The 27,336-nt window shown below is 37.7% G+C and overlaps 1 protein-coding gene and 1 pseudogene across 3 annotated transcripts in view; one reads left to right on the top strand and one right to left on the bottom strand.

Moving 5' to 3' along the window:
* Positions 1-27,336, top strand: part of LOC118974407 (oligosaccharyltransferase complex subunit OSTC-like) — a 115,367-nt pseudogene that overhangs the window by 1,602 nt on the left and 86,429 nt on the right.
* The window catches only part of MBD5 (methyl-CpG binding domain protein 5), a 173,944-nt gene that overhangs the window by 89,819 nt on the left and 56,789 nt on the right, over positions 1-27,336 (bottom strand). The window lies entirely within an intron of this gene.

The following is a 27,336-nucleotide window of genomic DNA, read 5'->3' as shown; positions in this document are numbered from 1 at the left end:
TTTAGAAAGAAAGCCAGTGGTAACTATGAGCTAGTTTGGCTTCACCCAGAACAAGTCATGTCAGATTAATCTCAATTATTTTCTGAAAGTATTGCTTGCTTGGCAGATGTGAAAATGCTCTAGACCTAGTAAATTTGATTTCAAGAAGGTATTTGGCAAAGTCGTTAGAAATCTTGTGGACCAGATGGTAAAGTAAGAGCTAGATGATATTTCAAATCCTGCACATAGTCATTATTGACTGACTATTTACAGATTTATGAGTTAATGTCCAAGGTCAGTCTAGAGAGTACTCTGTTGGTAGATCAAAAGACTTTTTTCTGCAATTCTATCCAAATGAACATTTTCCATTAAACAGGATGAAGAAACAATGAATTGGAAGAATGGTTGATGGTTATAGAACTGAATTAGAATCCAAATGTCTTTGAAGGAAGTTTTAAAAAGTCATATTAAAACTAAGATTCAGTGAAAAATGGAGGAGATATAATTTATAGTATAAGACATAAAAAAGTCATTCTGGGGCTAATTCAAGTTCAGTAAGTTTTGCTGTATAATGTAGTTGGTAGAAGGACTAACAGGATCACACTTATCAGAGAGTGATATTCGGCCTATTTTAGAATGAGGAGCTCTTCTGACAAACTTCATATTTCACTCATTAAATTTCTTTAAGATATAGAAAAATGAGAATAAATAAATATTCATGATATAGATGGAGTTTCCAAATGCCCTTTAAACAAGCTTCTTTCTTGAAAGAAATCATCCTGCCCAGACAGGAGAACCAAGTTCTCATTATAACCAGTTTCTGATTATATGGGTTAATATGGGTAGAACAAACTCTCTATTAGCGAAATGGGGCAGCCTATTTATTAGTGTATGACAGCTATTAATTACTATACATGCTATTTTGGCACAGGGTTAGGATGGCAATAGAGTTAAAGCTAGAGAAAATAAAAAGAAAAACAGTAAATATTTATTAAGCACTGGTAATAGATGCTGAGCAGTTATTTACCAATTGTGTCTTAGGTGCCAACCTTACTTTAACTAGAACCAGTACCACTTATATTTTATGTATTAGGATTACATCTGAGATGTACTTAGATGAAAGCTTTCTATAGTTGTAAATAAAATGAAACCAAGAAGAAATCAATGATCTTTTACAATGTAAGGATTAGAGGACAGAAGTAGAGGGGCCACAGAGTACACTCCTTCTGAATTAACCAGAGAATTACAAAGCCAAATATAATCAAGGAGGCCATGCAATCAATTTGTCAGGAATTGGTAACCTTTGCTAAATAGTTTGCCTCAACATCATTCCTTTTCCATTTCACACATTGAAAACAAATCCTTACCTGAGGATATGTTTTTAATTTAATTTATTTTATTTACCTTTAAAAGGAAGGGAAGGAGAGAGGGAGAGAAATATCAATGTATGGTTGCCTCTTGTGAGTCCCCTGTGGGGAACTGGCCTGCAACCCAGGCATGTGCCCTGACTGGGAATCGAACGGCAATCCTCTGGTTTGCAGGTCTGTGCTCAATCCACTGAGCTATGCCAGACAAAAGGATATGTTCTTTTAATTTTTAAAATTTATTTATTTTTAGAGAGAGAGGATAGGAGGAAGAAAGAGAGGAAGAGAAACATTGTGAGAAACATTGATTGGTTGTCTCTCCTACATGTTCCAGTGGGGTCCGAACCTACAACACAGGCATGCTCACTGACTAGGAATTAAACCTGTGATGTTTCGCTTTGGAGGATGATGTCCAACCAACTGAGCCATGTTGGTCAGGGTAAGAATATGTTTTTCACTGACTTTAGAGAGAGTGGAAGGGGGAGAGGGAGAGGGAAGAAGGTGGGGGAGTGAGAGAATAAGAGAGAGAGAGAGAGAGAATATGAAAGATACATTGATTGGTTGCCTCTCATATACGCCCTGACTGGGGATTGAACCCACAATCTAAATATGTGCCCTGAACAAGAACTGAACCCACAAACTTTCGGTGTATGGGACAATGCTCCAATCAACTGAGCCACCTGGCCAGGGCTATATCACACTTTTTTATTTAATAGAGAAATACTAAGGGCCTGAACTAGGATTTTGAGAGTGTGAACAGAGAAAGGATACAATTGCATAATATTTGGCGCATGAAATAATCAAGTCTTCATAATTACATTATGTATGGGACTTGAGGATGATAGAGTTTAGAAAAGGACGGCATATAAATTTTAATTTCCATGCTATACCAGTCATGGTACTGGCAGAAAAAAAGATAATATGCTCAAATTGGGTAATTTGTGGGCAAGATTTAAGAGAACCAACAAGGGACAGTGTATGACCTCAGGGCTGGCAATACTGGAGATCCATTATCACGTGTGTTAGGAAAGAGCAGTTTCTGGAACTGAGGAAGGTGTTGACAAGAGTTGTGTCCTTGTGAAGGGATGCAGCCAACCTGTAGCAACCCCTGGAATACCCTACCATAACGAGCCTCCTGCTTCCTGATCTTCTGCAAATGCCTCCCAGAAAACCCAACCAGAAGACAGAGGGCAAGGCAAGAAAGGACTTGATGTAATTGTTCAAGTGAATGCATAAAGAACAGGCTGGGGAATAAGCAGGGTACCAATCGTGACCGAATGGCAGTGGTTGCCTAAGACACCACGTAGAAAAAGATACTGTGATGTCATTCAGCCTCAGTGGGAGAGAGAACTGTGAGAGCCCTATGCCAATTATGGGAACGGGATGAGGCAGTGTCAGCGTGCATAGGCAGTGAGACTTGTGTCTGTAATAAGAGTCGGATGCAGGAATGGTGGCACGTGTGCCATGTGTTTTCAAACCTGGGGCTATGCTCGAATGGCAAATGGTGATACCAGTAAATGAAACAGAAATACATGAGGTACAAATTTGGAAGCAGGGATGATAAATTCAGCTTGGATATGTTGATTCTGAGGTGAACAAAGAGCATCCATGGATGCATGAATCTGAAATCTGTGGGGAAGTCTAGGCTGAAAATGGAGGTTCTGGAATCAACAGTTTATATGTGAGAGTTGAAACCACAAAAGTGAAGAGAATACAGAGTAAAAAGAGTAGTGGGTAAATATGAAATCAGGGGAATACCAACATTTCAAGTGGAAGCCATAGAAAAAGTACCAAAGAAGAAAAAGAGCAAGAATAGGCAGAAGGTTATGTAAGGAGCACCATGGAACTTTTGATTCATAGAACCCAAGGGAGTAGAATGTTTACAGGAGAAAGAGGCCATGAATGTTAAACGTTGAACAAAGGGCAGTAAAATAAGGACTAAACATCACCTACCTGGATATAACAATTAAAAATTCACTAGTGCCCTTGCTCAGAGCAGTTCAGGAATACAAGAAAAGAGTAAGCCAAACTTCAGTGCTATGAGAAGTTACTGAGAGACAGGATGTGAGAGCAAACATTCCTCTTCTGAGTACAATAAATGAGATGAAAAGGAGAACCGAATAGATGTGTTTTCATCTTAAGAAAAACACAGAGGATTTTTCTTAAGAATGACAAAATAAAAAAACAAAACTCAAAGTATGAACCATAAAAGAACCCGAATAGCAGCCACAATTTTGAGAAAGAACAAAGTAGGAGGGATCACCAATATCTGATATCAAACTGTATTATAAGGCCACTGTAATCAAAACAGCCTGGTACTGGCATAAAAACAGGCATATAGACCAATGGAATAGAACAGAGAGCCCAGAAATAAACCCAAATCTCTACAGTCAACTAATATTCAACAAAGCAGGCAGTAACATAAAAGGGAGTAAAGATAGCCTTTTCAACAAATGGTGTTGGGAGAACTGGACAGCTATGTGCAAAAAAATGAAACTTGAGCACCAACTTACACCATACACCAAAATAAATTCAAGGTGGATAAAAGACTTAAATATAAGCAGTGACACCATTAAAGTCCTAGAGGAGAACATTGGCAGGAAAATCTCAGATATTTCACGCAGCAATATTTTTACGGAAACGTCCCCTAGAGCAAGGGATATAAAGGAAAGAATAAACAAATGGGATCTCATCAAAATTAAAAGCTTCTGCATGGCTAAAGAAAACAGTATTAAGATAAAAAGAGAAGCAACTGTTTGGGAAAACATATTTGCCAATGATACCTCAGACAAAGGTTTAATCTCCAAAATATACAAAGAACTTATTCGGCTCCACTCTAAGAAGACAAACAATCCAATTAAAAAATGGGCAAAGGACTTGAACAGACACTTCTCCAAGGAGGACATATACAGAGGATCCAGAGACACATGAAAAGATGCTCGATATCGCTAGCTATCAGAGAGATGCAAATTAAAACCACAATGAGATACCACTTTACACCAGTCAGAATGGCCATCATAAACAAAGCAACAAACAACAAATGTTGGAGAGGTTGTGGGGAAAAAGGGACCCTAGTACACTGTTGGTGGGATTGCAGACTGGTACAACCAACTATGGAAAACAGTATGGAATTTTCTAAGAAAACTAAAAATGAACATGCGTTTTGACCCAGCATTTCCACTGTTGGGAGTATATCCTAAGAACCCTGAAACACCAATCCAAAAGAACCTATGCACACCAATGTTCATTGCAGCACAATTTACAATAGCCAAGAGTTGGAAGCAACCTAGGTGCCCATCAGTAAACAAATGGATCAAAAAACTATGGTACATTTACACAATGGAATTCTATGCAGCAGAAAGAAAGAAGGAGCTCCTACCCTTTGCAATATCATGGATGGAACTGGAAGCATTATGCTGAGTGAAATAAGCCAGGTGGTAAAAGACAAATACCATATGATCTCACCTTTAACAGGAACCTAAACAACAAAACAAACAAGCAAGCAAAATATGACCAAAGATACTGAAATACAGGAACAGGCTGACAGGGACCAGAGGGGAGAGGGGAGAGAATCACAGGGGAAAAGAGGAAGGATTCACAGGAACAAGTATAAAGGACACATTGACAATAACTAAAGTGGGGGGTGGAAATGGGAGGGAGGTGGGAAGCACTGGAGAGGGTAGGGCTGGGAATATAAGACAGAAAACTGTACTTGAACAATATTTTTAAAAAACTTAAAGTATGAGGAAAGAGAACTAATGAAGTAAAATTGAGTATATAAGAACGAGAGGATGATTAGAGACAGCTGGAGCCTGTTCTACAGATATATATGTCCCTGAGAGAAAATGTCTGTCCATAGCACCCGGCCACCACTGCGTGAGTTGGTGTAGTTCCTCAGCCTTCAATACAGGTGACTGAGTGAGTAATGGTAGCCACACAGATTCATTATTGACTTGTTGCCTATTATGACAAGATCAGTTGAGCTACCTGGGTTCTCTTTGTTAGAGGTATAAACTAAGAAATGGAAATAATGGGCTCGCTAGCTGATGAAGGGGTGGTAATACAAAAGGAAAGACTAGTGCAACAGTATTGAGTCATATTGTAGTTGAAGTAAGAGAAAATAAAAACCATGAGTAGCTAAAGAAGCCTCTATAAGGTACAGCATGGGGAAGCTAGCTTTGAGAGGACTATACAGAAGGGGACAGAGATGTGTTGAGAGAGGCAGAGACTCCATGAAAGACCATGTCCCTCTAGAGGAGGGTGGGAAGGACAGAAAAGGGGCGGCACTGCCTGCCTTAGTATCTAACAGTTTTCTGGCCCACAGTATCCTTATACTAACTCCTGTCTTCTCTCAACATGAATGTGGTTCTATTTCTCATACCCCAAACTCCAATACTACGACAAATCTAAAGGCAGAGCCATGGAAGAGAAGAGGAAAAGTCAAAGTGGAAAGGGTCGGCCTTGAACAGGAAAGGAAAATCCAATCCTCAGTGATCTTAGCAAAGAAGTAAATGTGTGTTGGTGCAGGAGCTGGAAGAAGTTCATAGCTCAGAAACATTTATCAAGAAACAAAAAGGTTAAAATTGAGTTAAGGGTCCAACCGAAGTCGGGAAAACAGAGCAAGCACAAAGAAACAAGAAAGAAAATGTTACGTATATATAGACATATCAACCACCACCACAATGACAAAAAGAAAGAACAGTCAAACTAAAAACAAAACAAAACCCTGATTATTTGAAACAATTAATAAGTGGACATCAGGCCAAACTAAAAAAAGACAAAAGAGGGAATGCTTAGAAGCACTGGTTTATAACACACAGGAACCAATGCCATTAGCAGTGTATTGTTTTGATTTGGGGGTGCACAATATATTTCTCACATGGCTTCAAGATCTACTCCTGGGCTAATTTGTGAAGATGAGAAAAGGCTAGAGATGTCTTTGGAAAAGGGAGATGTCAATCGCAGATGATGTGGCTTTTCTGTTTTGTTTTTTTAACTAGTTGCGGGAACAGAGAAATCTGGGCAATATACTGTTTCCTTTCCTCAGTGTCAGACTTTTGACTCTGGAGGTGATTCATTTCTTTATATTAGCATCATAGGGGTTGAAGAGAAGATTCTAAAACCTACAGAAAACAGATTAGGTACACATCAACCTAAAAGATCAGATAGGAATAATTTCCCGCAGGACTGCCATGCTTCTCAATTCTCTAAAATATGTGGATAGTTTCTTTTTCCTTTATCCAGAAACTCGAACAGGAGAGCTGGATATTTTGTTAGGAGGCCTGTAACTTCAGCTCCCTTGGTCTGTGTATAATCTTGTATACGGGTCTGTGGCTTATAATGTTTCTAGAACTAACTAACTCTCGGTATGCAGAGCTAAAAGAAATATACTGTAATTCCCAGCAGAGAATTACAGGTTATATTTAAGAGGTTGAAAGGCAGTGAAGTTTTAAAACTTAGTTTTAGACTGTTCAAATTTGCGATTACATTGAATGAAAGAGTGAATCTTACATTGTAACCATTATCCCCTAAGTAAACACTGGGTTAAATATTTCTTTAAATAGATCAAGAGATAATAATTACTGAACTCAAGTTACAAAGAGTGGGACAGACTTTACAAATGCTATCTATAGTCCGGACCTGACAAGACAAACACAGGGGAGGGATAGGCTGAGAAGGATGATGAGAAGTTCTTCAAGTGAACTACTGTAGGTAGGGCCATTTAGCACAAAGCTAGAGCTGTGGCTAGCTCTCCTTGATTTCAAGTTGCTGTTTGATTTAAACTAAGGTATAAAAGAACAGTAACACAAGATATAATACTACGAAGCAGTAATTTGGAGGACGAACCACATCTAAAAAGGCAGGGAGAAAAGCTTGTTCAGAACTCAGGCTATGGTGTACATCAGGGGTCCTTGACCCGTAGAATGCCTAAGAGTCACCAGTGTTGCTTGTTACAACGCAGATGTCCAGGCCAGACTGGTGGGATTCTGACTGAAAAGCCCAAGGGGAGCATTTAGACACTCGTATTTTTAACATCACCTCCAGGTAGTTTTGATAGAAGTGAGTGTCTATCAAAAGATAAAAACTGAAAAAACACTAGTCTATTATATAAAGAAATAAGAAATAGAATGGTTAGCAGTTCCCCCACTGATTTGGTTTAAAATGAATTTAACGCTCATAACAAATATTTGGAATTTGGATTCATGCTATGTTACCTTCATTGTCTACACTGCTCTTATCATAAAAACAACCATGGCAGTAATGAAATGTAACATCACATCTTCTAGAAAATCCATTCTAAAATGAACTTTGTCTGTATTATTAGAAACACAGACATTTGAAATAAGTGGTGCCACTCACATTCAGAGAAGAGTAATGAAGTAATTTCTACAATACTTCATTAAAAGTAAAACAGAGAAAGAGTAAAACAGGAATTTACAGAAAAGTAAAACAGAAAAATTAAAACGGGAATGTAGCATACCAGACTGAGAGAAGCTATAGCAAAAAAATTATTAAATGCTCCATTTGTTTTTCGGTAATTCCACACAACTCAGAGAGAACAGAAAAAAATGGATCTGTATAAAGGTCAACAGAAATATTATTTTACAGAATACATGTTGTATATCTATACCCTTTGAGGAACAAATGCAAAACCTAAGCATAATGGATATTAACTTATATGTTTTCAGAACAAGGATTTATAAATACATATTTGCTTTTATCTGAAAACTTTATCAATATACCTATTAGCTTTCAGGCTATTAATCTTTGATAAGATGCAGAATAATTGAAGAAATATGCCTGTTGCAAATATACCTAGAAGCTTCCATTAATTCTTACTTATGTCCTTTCTAAAATCAGGCAGATGAACATAATGGACGGGACTGCTGTCTGCTGATAAAAAACCCATTCTTTATTTTAGATGACCCCCAAAGTATATTACTTATAAAATATTCAGAGTCAAAAGATAAGCATTCTAGAGTCAAAAATTACTTCCAGGCAGTAAAAAGAGATTTAAATAGTATAAATTACATCAAATCATCTGGGTGTTTGCTAGAATCTTTCTCATATTCAATGCAGAAAAGTATTAAGTCACTGAGTCATTCAGTCTGAGCAACTCAAGAATATGTCAAAAATATAGCTAGGCTGCAAATTAAACTGGTAAATTATTTTTGTTTGCATGCAAAAATATAAACTTGTGGTAAAATTATATTTAGATATGAATTTTTCCCTATTAAGTATTGTTCTTTAAAAACTGTTTTCTGAAAAATCTAAAAAATAGTCAACATTTCTCTAAGCTCTTTATGAAAAATAAAAAAATCAGAATATTATCTTTAGATTATCTGAAATTAAGTAAAATATTCAGGAACCTCAGAATGCTTTCTTCTCTGGTCTCTTCTAGTATTAGGTTTATTAAAAAGTCCCGGGAGTTCCAATTTACTGGCTTGACAGGTAGTCTTTACAGACTTATGTGGAGTGACCTATGAACATGTCTGTTAAGGCATGTAACCAGTCCTATCCCTTGTATACACTTTTAATTGCTTTTCTAGAGAAATCTGAAAAAAATTTGAGAGGTTAATATCAAGAACTTTTGAACATCAAAATGGATAAGTGGGAGGTACACATTTTCTTTATTTTTTGTAATTAAAAATTATTGCTCTGGACTAAATTGAATTTCCCTAAAATTCATATGTTGAAGCCATAATCCCCCAGTATGAGTACATATAGAGATAGGGCTTTTAAAAAAGTAATTAAGGTTAGGGACTTCCGCCAAGATGGAAGCATAGGTGGAAACACTGTGTCTTCTCCCACAACCAAGTTTGAATACAACAACGGTTTGGAGAACAAGGACACACCCAAAGACCAAAAAACTGAGTTATACGGAAGTCTGACAACCACTAATCGTTCAACGAGGACGGTAAGAGGGGCAGAGCCAGCAGCGGAGCAGGGTCGGGCAGGACAGATCCCCTGACCTAGGTGCACAGGTAGCCTGGAACCAGTTGGGGTGCGGGGCAGACTGACCGAGGTCGCACATTTGCGCACAGTGAGACGGACCACGCAGGCCCCAGGGGGCCGAGGGCTGACGGCGGTGGCACACTCGCGTGCAGAGGGACGAAACGCTCCGTCCGGTAACAGTGGCAGCTGCAGCACCTGTGGGGGCTGTGGCAGGAGGCGGCAGACGGATGGCATAGTTCCTCATTGACCCCGTCCCCACATACAACGTCACAACCCAGCGACTTAGTTGCCCTGCTCTGGTGAACACCTTAGGGCTCCGATCCTGCTCCGGAACAGGCAGGAATAGCCCTAAAGATGGTGCAAGAAGAACTCAAAGTCCCAGAGCCCATAACTCTCAGCGACCGAGAAATTGCCAGCCTCTCAGAAGCACAATTCAAAACACTGTTTATTAGGATGCTAACAGAACTGGTAGATTATAGTCACAAATTAGAGGAACATATGAAGGCTAAACTAATTGAAATGAAGGGAGATGTCCAGGAAACCAATAGCGATGGAAAGGAAACTGGGACTCAAATCAATGGAATGGACCAGTAGGCTGAACAAAAAATCCATCCAGAAAAGAATGAAGAAATGAGAATTCAAAAAAATGAGGAGAGGCTTAGGAACCTCCAGGACATCTTTAAACGTTCCAACATCCGGATTATAGGGGTACCAGAAGGGGGAAAGAAACAGCCATGAATGGAAAACTTATTTGAACAAATAATAAAGGAGAACTTCCCTAGTCTGGCAAAGGAAATAGACTTACAGGAAGTCCAGGAAGCTCAGAGAGTGCCAAAGAAGTTGGACCCAAGAAGGAACACACCAAGGCACATCATAATTACATTAGCCAAGACTAAAATGAAGGAGAGAATCCTAGAAGCAGCAAGGGATAAGGGGACAGTCACCTACAGAGGAGTTCCCATCAGACTGTCAGCTGATTTCTCAAAAGAGACCTTCCAGGCAAGAAGGGGCTGGAAAGAAGTATTCCAAGTCATGAAATCCAAAGACCTACAGCCAAGATTGCTTTATCCAGCAAAACTTTCATTTAGGATGGAAGGACAGATAAAGTGCTTCTCAGACAAGGTCAAGTTCAAGGAGTTCATCATCACCAAGCCCTTATTATATGAAATGCTAAAGGGACTTATATAAGAAAAAGAAGATGAAAAATGTTAACAGTGAAAGGACAGCAAACTCACAGTTATTAACAACCACACCTAAAACAAAAGCAAACCAAGAGGACAGCTAGATCAGGAGTGGAACCATAGAAATGAAGAACACATGGAGGGTTAGCAACAGGGGAGTGGGAGGAGGAGAAAGGGGGAGAAGGCACAGAAAATAGCATAGAGGGTAGGTAGAAAATAGATAGGGGGGAGAGCAAGAATAGTGGGGGAAATATAGAATCTAAAGAACCTGAGACACGTGGTTATAAACTAAGGGGGGGAGAATGGTGGGGGAGGGAGTGTGCGGGGGGAGGGGAATGAAGGGGGGGAATAGAACAACTGTAATGGTATAATCAATAAAATATATTTTAAAAAAGTAATTAAGGTTAAGTGAGGTCATAAAGGGGGGAGGGGTCATCATCCAAGAAACTGGAGTCTTTATAAGAGGAAGAGGCAGCAGGGGTGGGAGGTCATGGAGGAGGCCAGGTGAGGACACAGCAAGAAGGCAGCTGCTATAAGCCAAGGAGAAAAGCGTCAGGATAAATCAAACCTGCCAATACCTTGATGTTGAACTTTTAGCCTCCAGAATTGTGAGAAAAGAAGTACCTATTGTTTAAGCCATTCAACCTGTGACAGTTTGTTAAGGCAACCCTAAGAACAGCAATATAATTTTATTGGGTATACAGTAAGGATATAACCTTACTGTCACAGATTATGAGTTATATAATAACACAAAAATCTCACACTACCTCTCTCATCTCGAAGTCCTTGCCCTAGAGGAAATCATTATTCTAAATTTTGTATTCATCATTCCTTTCCTTTAGGGGAAAACAGAAAAGGTTTAACCCATATTTAGGTAGTATCTCAAAGCAATAGAGTTTGTTCAATTGGTCCAATTGTCCATCCCTCTGCCAATACCACTTCCTTAAATTCTACAGCTTGGCAACAAACCTTATTATTTGACAGGTCAAACTCAATCATCTCATTCTTCTTTAGGAGTGTGTTGGCTATTCTAGGCTTTTCGCTTTTCCAAGTAAAATTTAGACCCAAGTAGGAGTCCTCAAAAACTGAATTGGGGTTTTTCACTAGAATCACAGTGCTATATGAATTAGTTTGGAAAAAAATTGACATCTGAACTATACTAAATCTGTTATATTAGTGCAGCTTCCCAGTTAGACCTCTAATGTCATTCAGTCAAACTGAGTTTCCCCACAGAGATCTTGCACACTTCTATTCTTGTTATTTCTATGTACTTTATGTTTCTGTAGCTGCTAAATAATATCTCTTCTAACATTTGTTTACATTAGAAACACAACTTATTGTTGTATACTGACTTTATAGTTAGCCACCTTGCTAAACTCTCATATTATTTCTAATAGTTTACCTGTAAATTATATGGAGTTTTCCTGGCATCTATAAATGAAGGCAGTTTTATTTCTTCCTTTCAAATGCATATACAGTTGTCACCTGGTTGGGGGTCTGGGGTAGGAGCACCGGTGCCAGGAACCAGGATGCTCAAGTCCCTTATATATAACACGGTGTAATATTTGTGTATAACCTACATACATCCTCCTGTTTACTTTAAATTATTTCTAAATTATGTATAACACTTAGTACAATGTAAATGCTTTGTAAATAGTTGTCATCCTGTCTTGTTTAGGGAATAATGCCATAAAAAAAGACCANATGAAGGCAGTTTTATTTCTTCCTTTCAAATGCATATACAGTTGTCACCAGGTTGGGGGTCTGGGGGTAGGAGCACCGGTGCCAGGAACCAGGATGCTCAAGTCCCTTATATATAACACGGTGTAATATTTGCGTATAACCTACATACACCCTCCTGTTTACTTTAAATTATTTCTAAATTATGTATAACACTTAGTACAATGTAAATGCTTTGTAAATAGTTGTCATCCTGTCTTGTTTAGGGAATAATGCCATAAAAAAAGACCATCACAGGCCTCACCACATAATACAGACACACCTCGTTTTACTGTGCTTTGCTTTACTGTGAGTCACAGATGCTGTATTTTGTACACATTGAAGGCAAGACTCTCCACCAGCAAAAAGACTATGACTCACTTTTTTGGGATACTCACTTAATTATGGTGGTCTGGAACCAAACCTGCAGTATTACTGCAGTATTACTGTGGATGCTGGTACACATCCACAACAAGATAACATTTTTTCCTAAATATTTTTAAATCTGTGGTTGGTTGAATCTGCGAATGTGGAACCTATGGTTTACAGAGGGCTAATGGTTCTCGACATTTCTTCTCTGTTCTTGCTTTGGGGATTCTGATCTGAACTATGGTAGTAAATGGTCTTGTTCCACTTGTAAAGAAAATGTGTCTAGTATTTCATTGATAAAAATGGTATTTGATACAGGTTCTTGATAGATGCCCTTTATCGAATTTGGGAAATCATCACTTCTTTTCCAATTTTTCTAAGAGCCTCTCCAGCCCCACTAATGATTTAATTAAATTTTAAAAAATCTGTTGAGATGATCATACCTTTTCTCCTCTGATCTGTTAATGTTAAATGACATGTATAGATTTCACCCTAATGTTAAACTTTACTGTATTTCTTTGATGTCCTTCTTGTTCATGATGTACATTTTTTAAAAAAACATTGCTGTATTCAACAAGACGTTTGCTAACGTCTTGTTTGGAATCTGATGTTAACATTCATGAATGGGAGTGAATTGTACTTTATTCTCTCCCTTGCTGTCTTTGTCTGGTTTGGGTAGTGAGGTTTTGATATAGATGAATGCTGCCGAGTTTGGGGATATTTCTTCTTTCTCTATTCATTGAAAGAGTATGCAAACTAGAAATTATTTTTATTTAAAAGGTCAGATGTCAGTTTTAGCTATGCAGTATTAGCATTTTTTGGGGGGAAGGTTTAACTATTTAATTCTTCAATGGTTACAAAATTATCTTGGCTTTCAATTTTTTTATTGAATCATTTCTGGTAAGGTATAATTGTTTTTTTTTTCTTTTTTTAAAGATTTTATTTATTTTTAGAGGGGAAGGAGAGAGGGAGAGAAACATCAATGTATGGTTGCCTTTTGTGCATCCCTTGCTGGTAGTTGGCCTGCAAGGAACTGGTTTGCAACCCAGGCATGTGCCCTGACTGGGAATCGAACCACGATCGTCTGGTTCGCAGGCCCGCGCTCAATCCACTGAGCTAAGCCAGCCAGGGCCTGGTAAGGTATAATTGTAAAGAGTTTGTACATTTTACCTAAGTTTTCATAATTTATTGGTACAAAGTTGTTCACAATACATTCATAGCTTTTAAATCTCTATCTGATTTATAGGTATGTATGTACCCTCCCCCTTTTTACTCATAGTATCATTTGTCTGACTTTTCTCTTTAATTTTTAACTGATTAAAATTCCAGAGGATTGTCTATATTATAGGTCTTTAAAAGAAGCAATTTCAGGCTCTGTTGACCCCACCTGCTAAATATATGTTTTTCATTTCATTAATTTCTGCTCCTTGTTATTTCATTCTTACTTTTTTGTCTTTTTTTAAAAGGCTGTTGATCATTTTCCAATTCATTAAATTGGAAATCTAGGTCATTATAATTTTCAGTGTCCCCCCCTTTTCTAGTATAAGCATTTAAGGTTATATTTCTTATAAATTTGATATAGTTAGTTTTTGTTCAGTAAAAGAGTAGGTATTCCCCACTTTCTGAAAGTTCATGTTATACCAGTTGCTTTTATGAAAGACGTACATTAGTAGAGCAATGGTTTCTCCCCCGCCCCATAGAACCCATAGATGTAAAAATGCTCTTTAGTTTCCTTCAGTTAGCAAGTACAGGTACCAATAGGTTTTTCCTAAAAGCAAAGTGGCAAAAATGTGAACTTCTGGAAAGTGGTATGGATACTCTGCTTGACACTATTTCAGTCTAGGTAATTCTTCACAGGAATGCTCTACTTTCAGATAGCAGGGGAAATAAGTATTTCTTTTTTATGCATGATTTAGTCAAAGTCATTTAAATTTTTTTTCTCAATGAGTAATTATTTAACAATTTATCTTTTTGCAGTTGACTTTAATTTCAAGAAAGGTAAAATATAATGGAAAAGCAAAAAAAAGAGAGATTTGTGTAGTGTATGGAGAAGGTGCTGTGACTAAACAAACTTGTCAATAGTTGTTGGCAAAGTTTCGTGCTGGAGATTTCTTGCTGGATGATGCTTCGTGGTTAGGTAGACCAGTTGAAGTAGGTAGGGATCAAATGGAGACATTAATTGAGAACGATCAATGTTATACCATGTGGGAGATAGGTGACATGCTCAAAATATCCAAAGCAATGAAGTTACTGGTGAAAATGAAAAATGTATCTTTTATTTTTTTGGAAAAATACATATGGATGTTTTGGTCAACTAGATATACTTAAGAGAATATGGTCTACAAGACAATTCTGTAAAATTTATTACACTTTGTGGTATAATGTGGTCCACTTTTGTAAATGGTAACCATGTGAGAAGAATGCATATTCTCTAATTGTTTGGTGTACAGTTCTATACAAACAAATGTATGTTAAAGTTTATTTCAATATTGAATTGATCAATTTCTTCTTTTAATTTTATTAAATTTTAATATTTTAGTATACTTTGAGGCTATGGGTATAGAGTCTTAATACTGTTTTATCTTCCTAGTGAATTGAATCTTTCATTTTATGTACTGACTCTTCTTCTATCTCTAGTCATTCTTATGAATTATAATTGATTACCCAGCTTTTTATTGTGTGTTTGCCAAGCATAACTATTTACTGTCCTTTTATTTTCAACCTTTTCATGTCTTTATGATTTCAGAGTGTCACTGATTGTAATTGCCAATGTACTTAGACTTGTTTCAAGTATATACCTTTTGGGTTCTATTTGTCCCACATTTTCTATGCTTAAAAAAATTTCTTCTTGCCTTAAAATAGTAACTGATATAGTTTTTATTTGCTTGAAACTTACTCCATTTTTCCTTTCTGTTGGATTAGTCATCACACACTCCATGTATATTTTGGTGGGTTACCTTAGAAGTTTTACTATGCATACTAATAATCCCTGTTGTATCCCTCCCAAGGCTTTCATGCTATTGTCTACTATTATATTTCCATCATTTTTCAAACCCTGAAACTTTAAATAATACCTATAATTATTAATAGTAATAGTATTTTATTTGGTTTTTTACTTGGTTTACTTCTGTTTGCCAGTTTTTTCGTTTCTAGTATGCCATATTTGCTCTTGGAATTGTTTTCCTTGTATACTGTCATTTTACTGATTTATTTTTCTTAATTATTTTCTTTTAGAAATTCCTTTAGTTTATATCTCTTGGTGGTAAACTCCGTTTTTGGTTATCTATCTTTTTTATATCCTTGGCTTGGAGGAAAGTGTTGCTAGGCACCCATTTAGGTTGACAAGTATTTTCTCTCAACACTTAAAAAAATACTCCATCGATTTCTAGTTTCCATTGTTATTAAGAAGTCTGTTTTCCATTTCGTTGTTTCTTCTCAGGTGATGTGTCCCCTGCCACCTTTAGTATCTTTCCTTGTTTTTTATGACCGTGAAGTTTTACCACACAATCTCCAGGCTGAATTTCCTTGTATTTCTTTTGCATGTTATTTGTTGTACTTCTGCTATCTGCAGACCCCTGTTTTTCACCACTTTGAAAAAAAATCAGTTATTAGTTCTTCATTTATTGTCTATCCTTCATTTCTTCTATTTTCTCTGTGGGAGTCTTTGGTTAGTCTCAGAATTTCACATTTAAGCCTAAAAATCTCTACATTCATTTCATGATTTTCATGTATTTGTTTTTCTTTGCTGTATTTTGTCATTTAAAAAAATCTCTTTCAAGCCCTGGCTGGTGTAGCTCAGTGGATTGAGCGCAGGCCTGTGAACCAGACAATCGCGGTTCGATTCCCAGTCAGGGCACATGCCTGGGTTGCAGGCCAGTTCCCAGCATGGGCCAGTTCCCAGCAGGGGATGCACAAGAAGCAACCATACATTGATGTTTCTCTTCCTCTCTCCTTCCCTTCCCCTCTAAAGATAAATAAAAAATAAAAAAAATAAAAAAGCAGGTAGTTGAGAACTGCTGTTTATATCTTTGTTTTTTGTAATGTATCATTTTACCCATACCTGTGTGCAGTGAAGCAAATGTTTCTGGTGTCTCTCTGAAGGATCTGAACTCAGTTACAGGACCAGAAGACCCTGAGCAGTGGGAAAATGTCCACAAAGAAGTGATCATCTGTGGCTAGGAGATAGTGAAAATTAAAGAGTTTTTTTAACTGGGTTTTTGGCTCATCTATAGTTGATTGAAGGGGAGCATTTTGAAGAGTCTTAGGATTTCCATCATTGGTAAGGGTCTCTGTGGAATAAATGTATCCTGAGAGAGAATGGTATCACAAAGATGACACTGACCCCTGATGAGGAGGCTCGTTTGAAAAAGATTGCAGAAAAACATTGGGAAATTCAAGAGGTCAAGTTTTTTAGTTATTTAAAGCTACCATTCTGAACTTATTGAAGAGGTGGTAGTTAAAGGATTATATACCAAACATTTGAATAAACTTAAATTTATAAAAGTAGGGAAAAGAAATGGGGTGGAACGACTGACTTAGCTCTTCAGCTTTTTTATTTAGCCTCCAGGTGCTGGATGTTACTTATTATTTACAGTTCCTAAGTGACTGCAGCAAAGATGTTTCTGCTACTTCCAATGTACCAGTAGTAGCCTTCTGTATGTTTACAGTTGTTATTTGGCCCAAAAGTGTATATGATATATGTGTATATTATAGAAGTTCTGATTCCTTTTATCCAGTACATTCTAATGCATTCATTTTGGCTGGCTTATACGTATGTTTATTTATATGCTATTCAAAAGAAGTCATAACTTCCTCTACAATGTAAAAGTAAAAGTATGTACAAGGGGGAGCCCAAAATAAAGCAGAATTAATAAAAAAAAATCTCTTTCAATACATCTACTTTCTCTTTAGCTGTGTCCAAACTGCTTAATGCCTATCCTGCCAGCTGCTTGTCTCTTTACTCTCAAAGCCTGCATTCCCACCTGTCTATACTCTGCTTCCTATTATCAATATATGAGGTGAGGAGTTTGCAAATCCTGGCTCTCCTAACAAGTTTCCTATTAAATTCTTCCAATAAGAGGCACTGCTGGAGGATTATAAAGAAAGGGCTGCTTTTCAAGCAGTAGGGATAAGGTGAGTCTACAGCCCAGGCACCTGGGAGGAGGCAGTCACTTTTTGGGCATCCCCACTGGGGCTGGGATGCCGCTGAACTAGTGAATCCAGAAGTGACGACTACAACAGCAAGGCAGTGGGTCTGTGGTTACAGACTCCAACCGAGGCATGTTCACAGCTTCTGAGCTCCGCACGCTCCTCCTTTTCCCTTTGTAGTTTGTTCTGCTGGTTATCCTCTCTTTGCTCTACTGATGCTTTCTAATAACCTGCATAAGCAATTCCTTGTATTAAACTGTCTCTGAAACGATTAGAGTAGTTTCTCTTTTCTGGTCCAGATACTAATACATCTCTCCATTAAGTACTTTTTTCATTTCAATAGTTATATTTTCTACTTTCATAAATTCGATTCTGCCAGACTGTTTTTTGAAACATTTCAGATTTGCTTTTCTGTATTTTACTTACATCAGCTAATTCAGTATCTGCAGTCCTTGGGGGTCTAAATCTTAATTTGTTATTTCTACTAATTCTCATGCACAGTGGCTTATTCCTTGTTTGTTGGGCTTTGATTATAAAGTTGATGTAATCTGCAAACAAAACAGAAGAAAAATAATACATCTGGGAATTATTTCTTCCAGCTCTTCCATCTCGCTGTTGGCCTATAGCTCTCTTTCTAAATTAAGCGCTATTATTTTCATTTGTCCTTAAGTCACCTCCACTTGTCTTGTATGTTTACTACTCATGCTTCAGTTTCAGTCCAGGATTATTTTTCTTCCCATGTTTGTTGAGATATCTCTCCTACCAGTGGAACCTAGCAATGAAACAACATCAAGTTTTAGGCAGGATTTGTTTTCTTTGTCTCAAGACATCCCTTAGGAGTAATCTCTTATGCCCTGGATGGGTGGCCCAGTTGGTTGGAGCATCATTCTGTACACCAAAAGAATGTGGGCTCAGTCCCCAGTCAGGGCACATCGCTAGGTTGTGGTTTAACCCCTGGTCAGTGTATGAATAGGAGGCAACTGACTAAAGTTTCTCTCTCACACAGATATTTCTCTCTTTCACTCTCTCTTCCTCTTTCTACAAAATCAGTAAACATAACCTCAGGTGAAAATTTATTTGAAAAGAATAATCTGTTATACTACTGGAAATGGATGTCTTTATACTGGTTTTCTACCTATTCCAACTCTGTGCTATTCGAATATTTTCAAAATAGTATTATTTTCAAAATAAAATCTTAGTTTCTAAGAGAATTTTAATATAGTAATGCATACTTTAGCAAAAATGTATTATATTATTTTTCTTTCCAATTAAATATTTCTTTTAATGTTAACACTAAGCAATAAAGTATACAGATCAACTTCTTCTTTAAATATTATTATTTTACATAATACACCTCAATCTCTTGACATTCTTTTCACTTGGTATAATAATAGGTAAAATTTAAATCTCACTAATATTAAAAATAGAAAGATGGAAGCCACAAAAAATTTGTTACCTTCCAAATAGGTCAAGGGATAGCCAATAACCAAAAATTTGTAATAAATCATACATTCATAAATAAATAATTTTCTTATATATATTAATAAACATAAGCTATACCAAATTTAAGTTAATTTTAATTAAAATAATGGACACTATGAGGGTACATTAAACTAAAGCTAGCCAAAATTAATACATAAAAATGAACTGATTAAAATTAGTGAGTTATTTCAAGATAGAATAAGATAAATATTTCTTTCTCTTTTTTTAAAAAATATTTTATTTATTTATCTTTAGAGGGGGAGGGAAGGAGTGAAGTATCAATGTATGGTTGCCTCTCATGTGTCCCCTGCTGGCAACTGGCCTGCAACCCAGGCATGTGCCCTGACTGGGAATTGAACCGCGATCGTGTGGTTTCCAGGCCCGAGCTCAATCCACTGAGCTATACCAGCCAGGGCTCTCTTTTTTAAATAACAGAAAAATTTAAGTATTTCTGGTAAGAAAAAAGTTATTTCTAACACAGCTGATGAGCTATTTATGACATAGTATAAAAACTGAAACTACCTTAATAAAAAGCTGAATTATTTATTTTCCCTAAAAGCCATACAGAAATTTAATCATGTCCTTATATTTGCAAAGCTATAACTCATTAGGCAGTAAAAAAATACTTAACATAAGAAAATTAGATGTTGCTCTTCGAGTTTGGAAAGGTATGCTTCTAAACTCTTAAACCAGGTTAGCAATTTTGGAGGTTCGTTTTAAAAAGTAGTAATATGATTCAGGTCAAATCTGAAATTAATCAGGACACCAAATGTCATTAAAGTGAATTTTTAATATTTTTATCTTTGCTCAGAATAGTTAGGGATTAATACATAAAATCATTTTACTCACATAAGCTATCATTTTTTTAAGGGGTGAATAAATTAATGAATACTGTGGAATGTGTTTTAAAAAATGTAATTTATATGGCTTATCTATAGTTCCTTGCATATGCTCTGAATTACTAAAAAGTTTTTAAAAGAGGCTTTCCAGGCTCAATCCCAAATCTTGACTACAACATAACTAATTTCTGCATTGTGAAAATATCTTTTTAAGTAAATTTAATGTAATGACACAATGATAACCTTAAGAAATATGTATTCACCCAATCCACCAAATTTTTGAAGTACAAAGTTTAAATTCAGTGTGAACTAACTTCCCTTTCCCTCCCTCCCCCCTCCCTCCCTTCCTTGCTTCCTTCCATCTTATAGGTACCCACTGTCAAGACTATCCTTGAGGAAGGGAGATGATAGAGTAGAATATTCATATCATACAGAAAGGGCAGAAGACAAAGCAAAAGAGAAGTGTGGTAAGAAGCAAGTGAATTCCTGGAGGCCTACATGGAAGGAAAAATTTTTCAACCTCCTGTTTATATTTATATAATTTCTTACATTTTGATTAAAAGAATTTAGGTGAAGCAGCAAGAGACATATAATTATAACATCAATGGTCATATTGTAAGAAACACAAGAAAGTAGTCAAAGGTAGCATATATTTATTTGTGTAAGTTGTCCACTAAGCAAAGACATAGTTTCATCTTAGTGGCTCTCAAGAGGCAAAGATTTTGGAATCCAGGGGACATCTGTCAATGTCTCAAGACAACTTTGATCATTATTATGGGTGTGTCTGTGTATGTCTGTATGCACACTACTAACATCTAGTGGGTAGAAGCCAGAGTTGCTGCTAAACATCCTACAATGCACCGGACAGCTCCCCCAACAAAGAACTTTCCATTCTCAAATGTCGACGGCTGAGGACGAGAAACCCTGCCTCACCAGGACAGATGTGCTCCTCTCTTTCAGTTCAAGCATGAGTGGTGGTTTGAGGAGCTAACAGTTGGTAGAAGTCACTCACAGAGAAAATAATTTGGATGCTTACTGAAGGTAAAAATTAGGATAAATTTCCCAGAGAAAGACAATGACCTGTATATGACCTAGAAATTTTAAATGATGCAATGAAGATTTAAGATGAGAGTAATCTAGTTCACTGTTGTCTGTGGACATCAGTCACCTGTGCCTACCACTAAGTTCTGAACACTTGTATCTGTTGATTTTCTACAATACTATCCCAAATCTGTCTAGGGCAGAAATCAGAAAACCAGCATTTTCAGGCTGTCATACAGCAAGGCAAATACCTTAGGTCCCGGTGGTCAAGTTCAGAATGTAATTTGAAATTGGAAGCAAGCAACCCGAGGATATAACTCTTCTTGGAGAACTTGATTTCTTGGTGGAAAAATCAGGTTCTTAGGGGATGATAAAGGTGTTCAGACTGGTGCAACATAAGAGCTGCTTGCCAGTGGAAGCAGTGTTTTGCTAGAGAATCTTCTGAAATATGTTTCTTTAAAATTTAATCTTTATTGTATTATTTCCCATTACCATTTAGTCCCCTTATACCTTCTCCCACTGCAATCACCACACTGTTGTCCATGTCCATGAGTCCCTTTTCCTTTTTGCTCAATCCCTTCATTCCTTAGCCATCCCCCAACCCCTAGCGGTCAGCCTACTCTCCATCTGTGAGTCTGTCCCCATTTTGCTTATTAGTTCAGCTTGTTCATTAGATTCCACATGAGTGAGATCATGTGGTATTTGTCTTTCCCTGCCTGGTTTATTTTACTTAGCATAATGTTCTTCAGGTCTATCTACACTGTTGCAAAGGGCAAAAGTTTCTTTTTACAGCTGAGTAGTATTTCACTGTGTAAATGTCCCATAGTTGTTTTATCTATTCATCTACTGATGGACCCTTGGGATGATTCTATATCTTGGTGATTGTAGTGAACACTGCAATGAACATACTGATGAGGTAACTTCAGAGCTCTCTGGTCCTGCAGGAGTCTGTTAGCTACTGAATTAATACCTTTTAACATATCTCTTTTATTGTCAACCTGGCCAGAGAGAATTATGTTACTTATAATAAAGACTTTTGATTGATTCAAAAAATGTAAGATTTAAAAATATTTCTTCCCTAAACATTTTCATTTGGATCTGGTATTTATAGGATTTTCATTAACAACATATATCATTAATAAAAGGATGCTAAAATAAAGAAAAGTCTAAGGCTGTGGCATTTAGGATCAAAATTTAACAAAACATCTGTACACAGAAGGCACTGAATAATGTTAGCTAGGAGGTTAACTTGAATTGAAAATAGAATCACTATATTGGAATAGTGATCAAGTACTTAAAAGAGTATTGTTTTCTAGTGTTAAGTAAAAAAAGCACACATATCAGTAAAAATGCTCTAAAATACAAGTATAGTCATATGTATGCACAGCAGAAAGGAAGCTGGACATGGCAATTCAAGAGGACAGTATAAATCTATATTATTATTATCATTATTTTGCATCTGCTGTACTAGTTTGCACATCTGTCTGAGCAACCACCTTCTTCAGTATCCCAGAATCCTGAGAGGAAGTACTCTGTCCTTCACACCTCAGCCCCAGGAAAGGGAAGTGACCGGTCACCTTCAGCCCTCCTACCGCTGGCTACACCAATGGAAGGTACTTTAAATTTCAGGTTACGCTTAGAAAGTGTTGAATATTCACTGAACTAAACAAAACGCAATTTATTTTTTTCTTAACAAAATAAGAAAACAGAGCACCTTATAAGAATTTTAAGAAATACAGAACCTGGTCTCAAATGCTTAGTATTGCTCAAAAGTCTTTTACACTGTAAAAATTAGAGCTGAGGATTATTAAATAAATACCAATATGTATCCACCCTCTATCTAACTTGGTAATTAAAACATTTTGAGCATGTCCACTTTTACAAACATAGAAAGGTACTTATTTAGTCTGGAACAAGAAAGAGGCCCGTGTGCAATGCACGCACTAAGCTTTGCAACAACTCTGGGGGTGACAAATTGTTATTAGTTACTGTTAAATCTGTAGTGTAATCAGGCAGGCCCAGCTTCAGTACAGAAAAGGAAAGCACTGAAAAAGAAGAGTGTGGAGGAAAGCCACTAAGTCAATTATTGTCTTATGAATAATTCTAATTAGTAAATATTTCAGAAGGAAAAAGATTTAGTCACTGATGGTTATCGAGAATATTTTACTTGGCTTGCATTTTCATTGAGGATTTTCCAATAAATGTAACTGGTTTTAGAGTCTCCAAAAAAGGTGACCAATATGGAGACAGAAACTTGTCTATTTTACAATTTAAGCCATCATCAATAGACCAAATCAACACCATTAGTTTGTAATTTCCGGTATCTTAATAGTTCTATTATAGCTTAGTCCAGAAAGTCTTATAGTTCATCAATTACTGGAAAGATAATGGATATATGTATGATACATAAAAGCAAAGATGGTATTTGTAAAACCTCTCCTTTCAATAATAAATACAGAAGAACATGTTTGTATTTTTCCCTATGGCAGGTAGAAATCAGCAGGAATTACCACTGTGTTATTATCTGGTTATTCAGTATGCACTTCTCACTGTAATAAAATGCTATCACTGAACAAGAACTATTATACACTGAATTAACTTAAATCTACCAAAATCACGAGTGGAAATAAATAAGTAAACAAAACATTATCAAATATGTTCTCTCTCTCTCTGCTTCCTGAAAACTTTGAATAGTTAAGCCAAACAATATAAATTAAAAAAAAAATTAGGAGGAGGAGGAAAGACGGCGGCAGAGTAGGACAAAGGATTTTACTTCCCCCACCATGCACGGGAGGAAAACTGGGCTGATCGGCGAAGGAGCACAGTGGATAGCCAACAGGGACCCAGCATATAGGAAGGTAGGACTCCAGAAATTGTAGCGGACACTGAATGACCAGATGGTGAGGAGACGGCTGCAGGTCAATAAGGTCCGAGGGAACAGCGCAGAGGCTGCAGGCCCTATGCCAGGCTGTGCCAGGGCCCTGGCCGGTCTGCCTTGGTCTCTGGAAGCAGAGGGCTGGCAGCAAGGGCCCTGGAAGAGAGCCAGTCTCTCTTCCCTCCCTACTGGCCGGGTGCAGATTGGAAAACGCTGAGAGAGATCGGTTTGCTTGGAGTGGCAGAGAGAAGAGTGGGCACTAGGAAGCAAACCAGAGAGTTGTTTTTTTTAAATTTAATTCTTGTTCAAGTACAGTTTTCTGTCTTATATTCCCAGCCCTGCCCCTGCCCAGTGCTCCCCACCTCCCTCCCATTTCTGCCCCCCACCTTAGTTATTGTCCATGTGCCCTTTATACTTGTTCGTGTGAGTCCATCCCTCTTTCCCCTGTGATTCTCTCCCCTCTCCCTTCTGGTCCCTGTCAGCCTGTTCCATATTTCAGTGTCTTTGGTCATATTTTGCTTGCTTGTTTGTTTTGTTGTTTAGATTCCTGTTAATGGTGATATCATATGGTATTTGTCTTTCACTGCCTGGCTTATTTTGCTCAGCATAATGCTTTCCAGTTTCATCCATGATGTTGCAAAAGGTAGGAGCAAACCAGAGTTTTGATCACCCATGGAATCAGGCTGTGGTTGCCGGCTTGGGAGAACTGAGAGTCACCTGTAGCACTGGGCCTGAGCTGGGACTGCTGCAGACTCTGGGAACAAAGGGATGGCAGCAAGGGCCCTGGAAGAGAGCCAGTCATGAGCTCTCTCCCTACCCGGCCGGGTGCAGATTGAAAAACACCAAGAGAGATTGGTTTGCCTGTAGTGTCAGAGAGAGGAGTGGGCATTAGGAAACAAACCAGAGAGCCCTGATAACCCGTGGAGTCAGTCTGTGGTTGCCGGCTTGGAAGAGTTGAGACTTGCCCTGTGTGTTCCGCCATAGCACTGGGAAAGGTTCCCGCCCAAGCCTGCGAGTCCAGGGAAGAAGCCTGGCCGGGAGCGCGGGCCCACACCCCAGGCCAGGACTGTGATTCCTGGGGAAAATCTGCTCTCAGTGGGGCGCTGGAGAGTGGCACCAGTCTGGATCTTGGGAGGGCATTGGTGAGACCGGATGAGTTCACCGAGAAAGGAGGAAGGCCACACTGATAGCCCCTGAGGCTGCTGCAGCTAGTGTGACCAGAAGAAAAGGTTTGACCAGATGGAAACCAACAAGAGGTGGAATTTTTGTTTTTGTTTTTTGTTTTTACTTGTTTGTTTTTAAATAATATTTTATTTCTTTAACTTTATTATTCTTTTATCTTTCAATACTTTTACCCCCTCTCATCTTCTTTCTTATTTTATTCCTTCTTCCTTTGTTTCCAAACCTACCGCTTTTTCCTCTCTTCTGCTGCCCTTTTTTTTCTTTTTCTTTCTTTTCGCCCCTCTCCCTGCCAAGTGAGACAAAAGACGTGGAAAGGCAAAAAGACCAGAATTGGACTCAAAGAGGGGGCATCCCAACAGTAGAAACAGAAAGGCAAAATTCACTCTGCTATAACAGAAAAACTACAAGTTACTGCCTATTTGTATTTTTTTCATTATTTTGTCATTATTCTTACATCTTTTATTTTAATGGTATCTCTGTATTACCTCTCTTTCTGTATAGTCTTCTTTTCCTTGGCTGTATATATTGTATCACTTGACAGGTTTCCCCTGTCCCCTCAATCATAGTGTATTGCTAATTTACTGTCCTTTACTTCCCCTGGCCCAGCTAGCACACTATTGAAGGTCCACTACTCCCTAATCTTGGTATATCATAGATTCTGTCATATGATTGTTGCTCTAATATTATTGTAAATAATAGCTATTACATACTATTGTAAATACTACACAACACTCCCTCCCCCACCAATCTTAGCCCACTTCATTGTTGCCTGAACTATAATGCTGTAGTGATTAACTCTATTATCTCTCACACTACACCTATTTACCATCCTTTATTCTCACCTTACCTCAGAATCTGACGTCCCTCAACCTCACTTCTTTCTAGATCCAAATCATGAACCCTCCCTCCCCAACAAGAGCCTTATCTTCCTTCCATCCTTTCTAAAAAGTGGCTAGTGGGGTTGAAGATTACGGTTATCTCTGTACATAGCCAGGGAATCACCTATCTCTTCTCTACTGGCTGTTGCTGTAAATATCACAGAATACTCTCCTGCTGTCATAAACCACCTTGCCTCCCCCTCCTACTGATCACACACAAAAAAGAGGAGTAGGTGAAAGTAGAGAACACCAGGATAACTGAGGGAGTCTGCACCACTGGATTTCACAGGCATTCCACAACATAAGTTCACACCATAAGCTCAAGGAATGAGAACAGATCAATTTAAGAAGCTGAGGCTAAGAAGAAGAGGCTCACAAACAATGGGAAGACAAAAAAACAACCCCCAAATGAAAGAAAAGGAGGAAGCTGCAGAAAGAATGTTAGATGAAATACAGGCAAGTCAACTATCAGATATTGAATTCAAAGCACTGGTTATCAGGAAGTTCAAAGAGCTCACAATAAGCTACCAGAGACTACAGGGGAGCTAAAATGAACTCACTGCAAACTATATCAACATTAAAAAGGAAATAGAAACGATCAGCAAGGGACAAGAGGAAATGAAGAATACAATTTCCAAATTGAAGAACACAGTAGAAGGTATCAAAAGTAGAATCAATGAAGCAGAAGATCGGATCAGTGAGCTGGAGGACAAAGTAGAAAGAAACTCCCAGAAAGAGCAAGAAAAGGAAAAGAGGCTCCGAAAGAATGAAGAGGGATTAAGAGAAATGCAAGACAATATGAAATGTAATAATATCCGAATAATAGGAATACCAGAAGGAGAAGAAGAAGAGCAAGGGATAGAAAATCTATTTGAAAAAGTAATGAGGGAAAATTTCCCTAATTTGATGAGAGAAAAAGTCATACAAATCCAGGAATCACAGAGAGTCCCAATCAAGAGGAACCCAAATAGGCCCACTTCAAGACACATCATCATTAAAATGGCAAAATTCCAAGATAAAGAGAGAATCTTAAAGGCAGCAAGGGATAAAAAGGAAGTAACATACAAGGGAGCCCCAATAATGTTAGCTGCTGACTTCTCAATGGAAACACTCCAAGCAAGAAGAGAATGGCAAGAAATATTCCAAATAATGAGAACCAGAGGCCTGCAACCAAGGCTACTTTACCCAGCAAGGCTCTCAATCAAGATAGAAGGCCAAATAAAGGGCTTCCAAGACAAAAGAAGTCTAAAAGAATACGCTTCCAACAAACCAGCTCTGCAAGAGATGCTAAAAGGACTGCTCTAAGGAAAGGAAGGAAAAGAG

Source organism: Sturnira hondurensis, unplaced genomic scaffold (assembly GCF_014824575.4).
Source record: "Sturnira hondurensis isolate 20B ecotype Veracruz unplaced genomic scaffold, ASM1482457v3 Scaffold0019428, whole genome shotgun sequence".
In the NCBI taxonomy this organism is placed as follows: domain Eukaryota; kingdom Metazoa; phylum Chordata; class Mammalia; order Chiroptera; family Phyllostomidae; genus Sturnira; species Sturnira hondurensis.
Note: the sequence above shows the minus strand (reverse complement) of the source record. Positions and strands in the feature narration are given on the sequence as shown.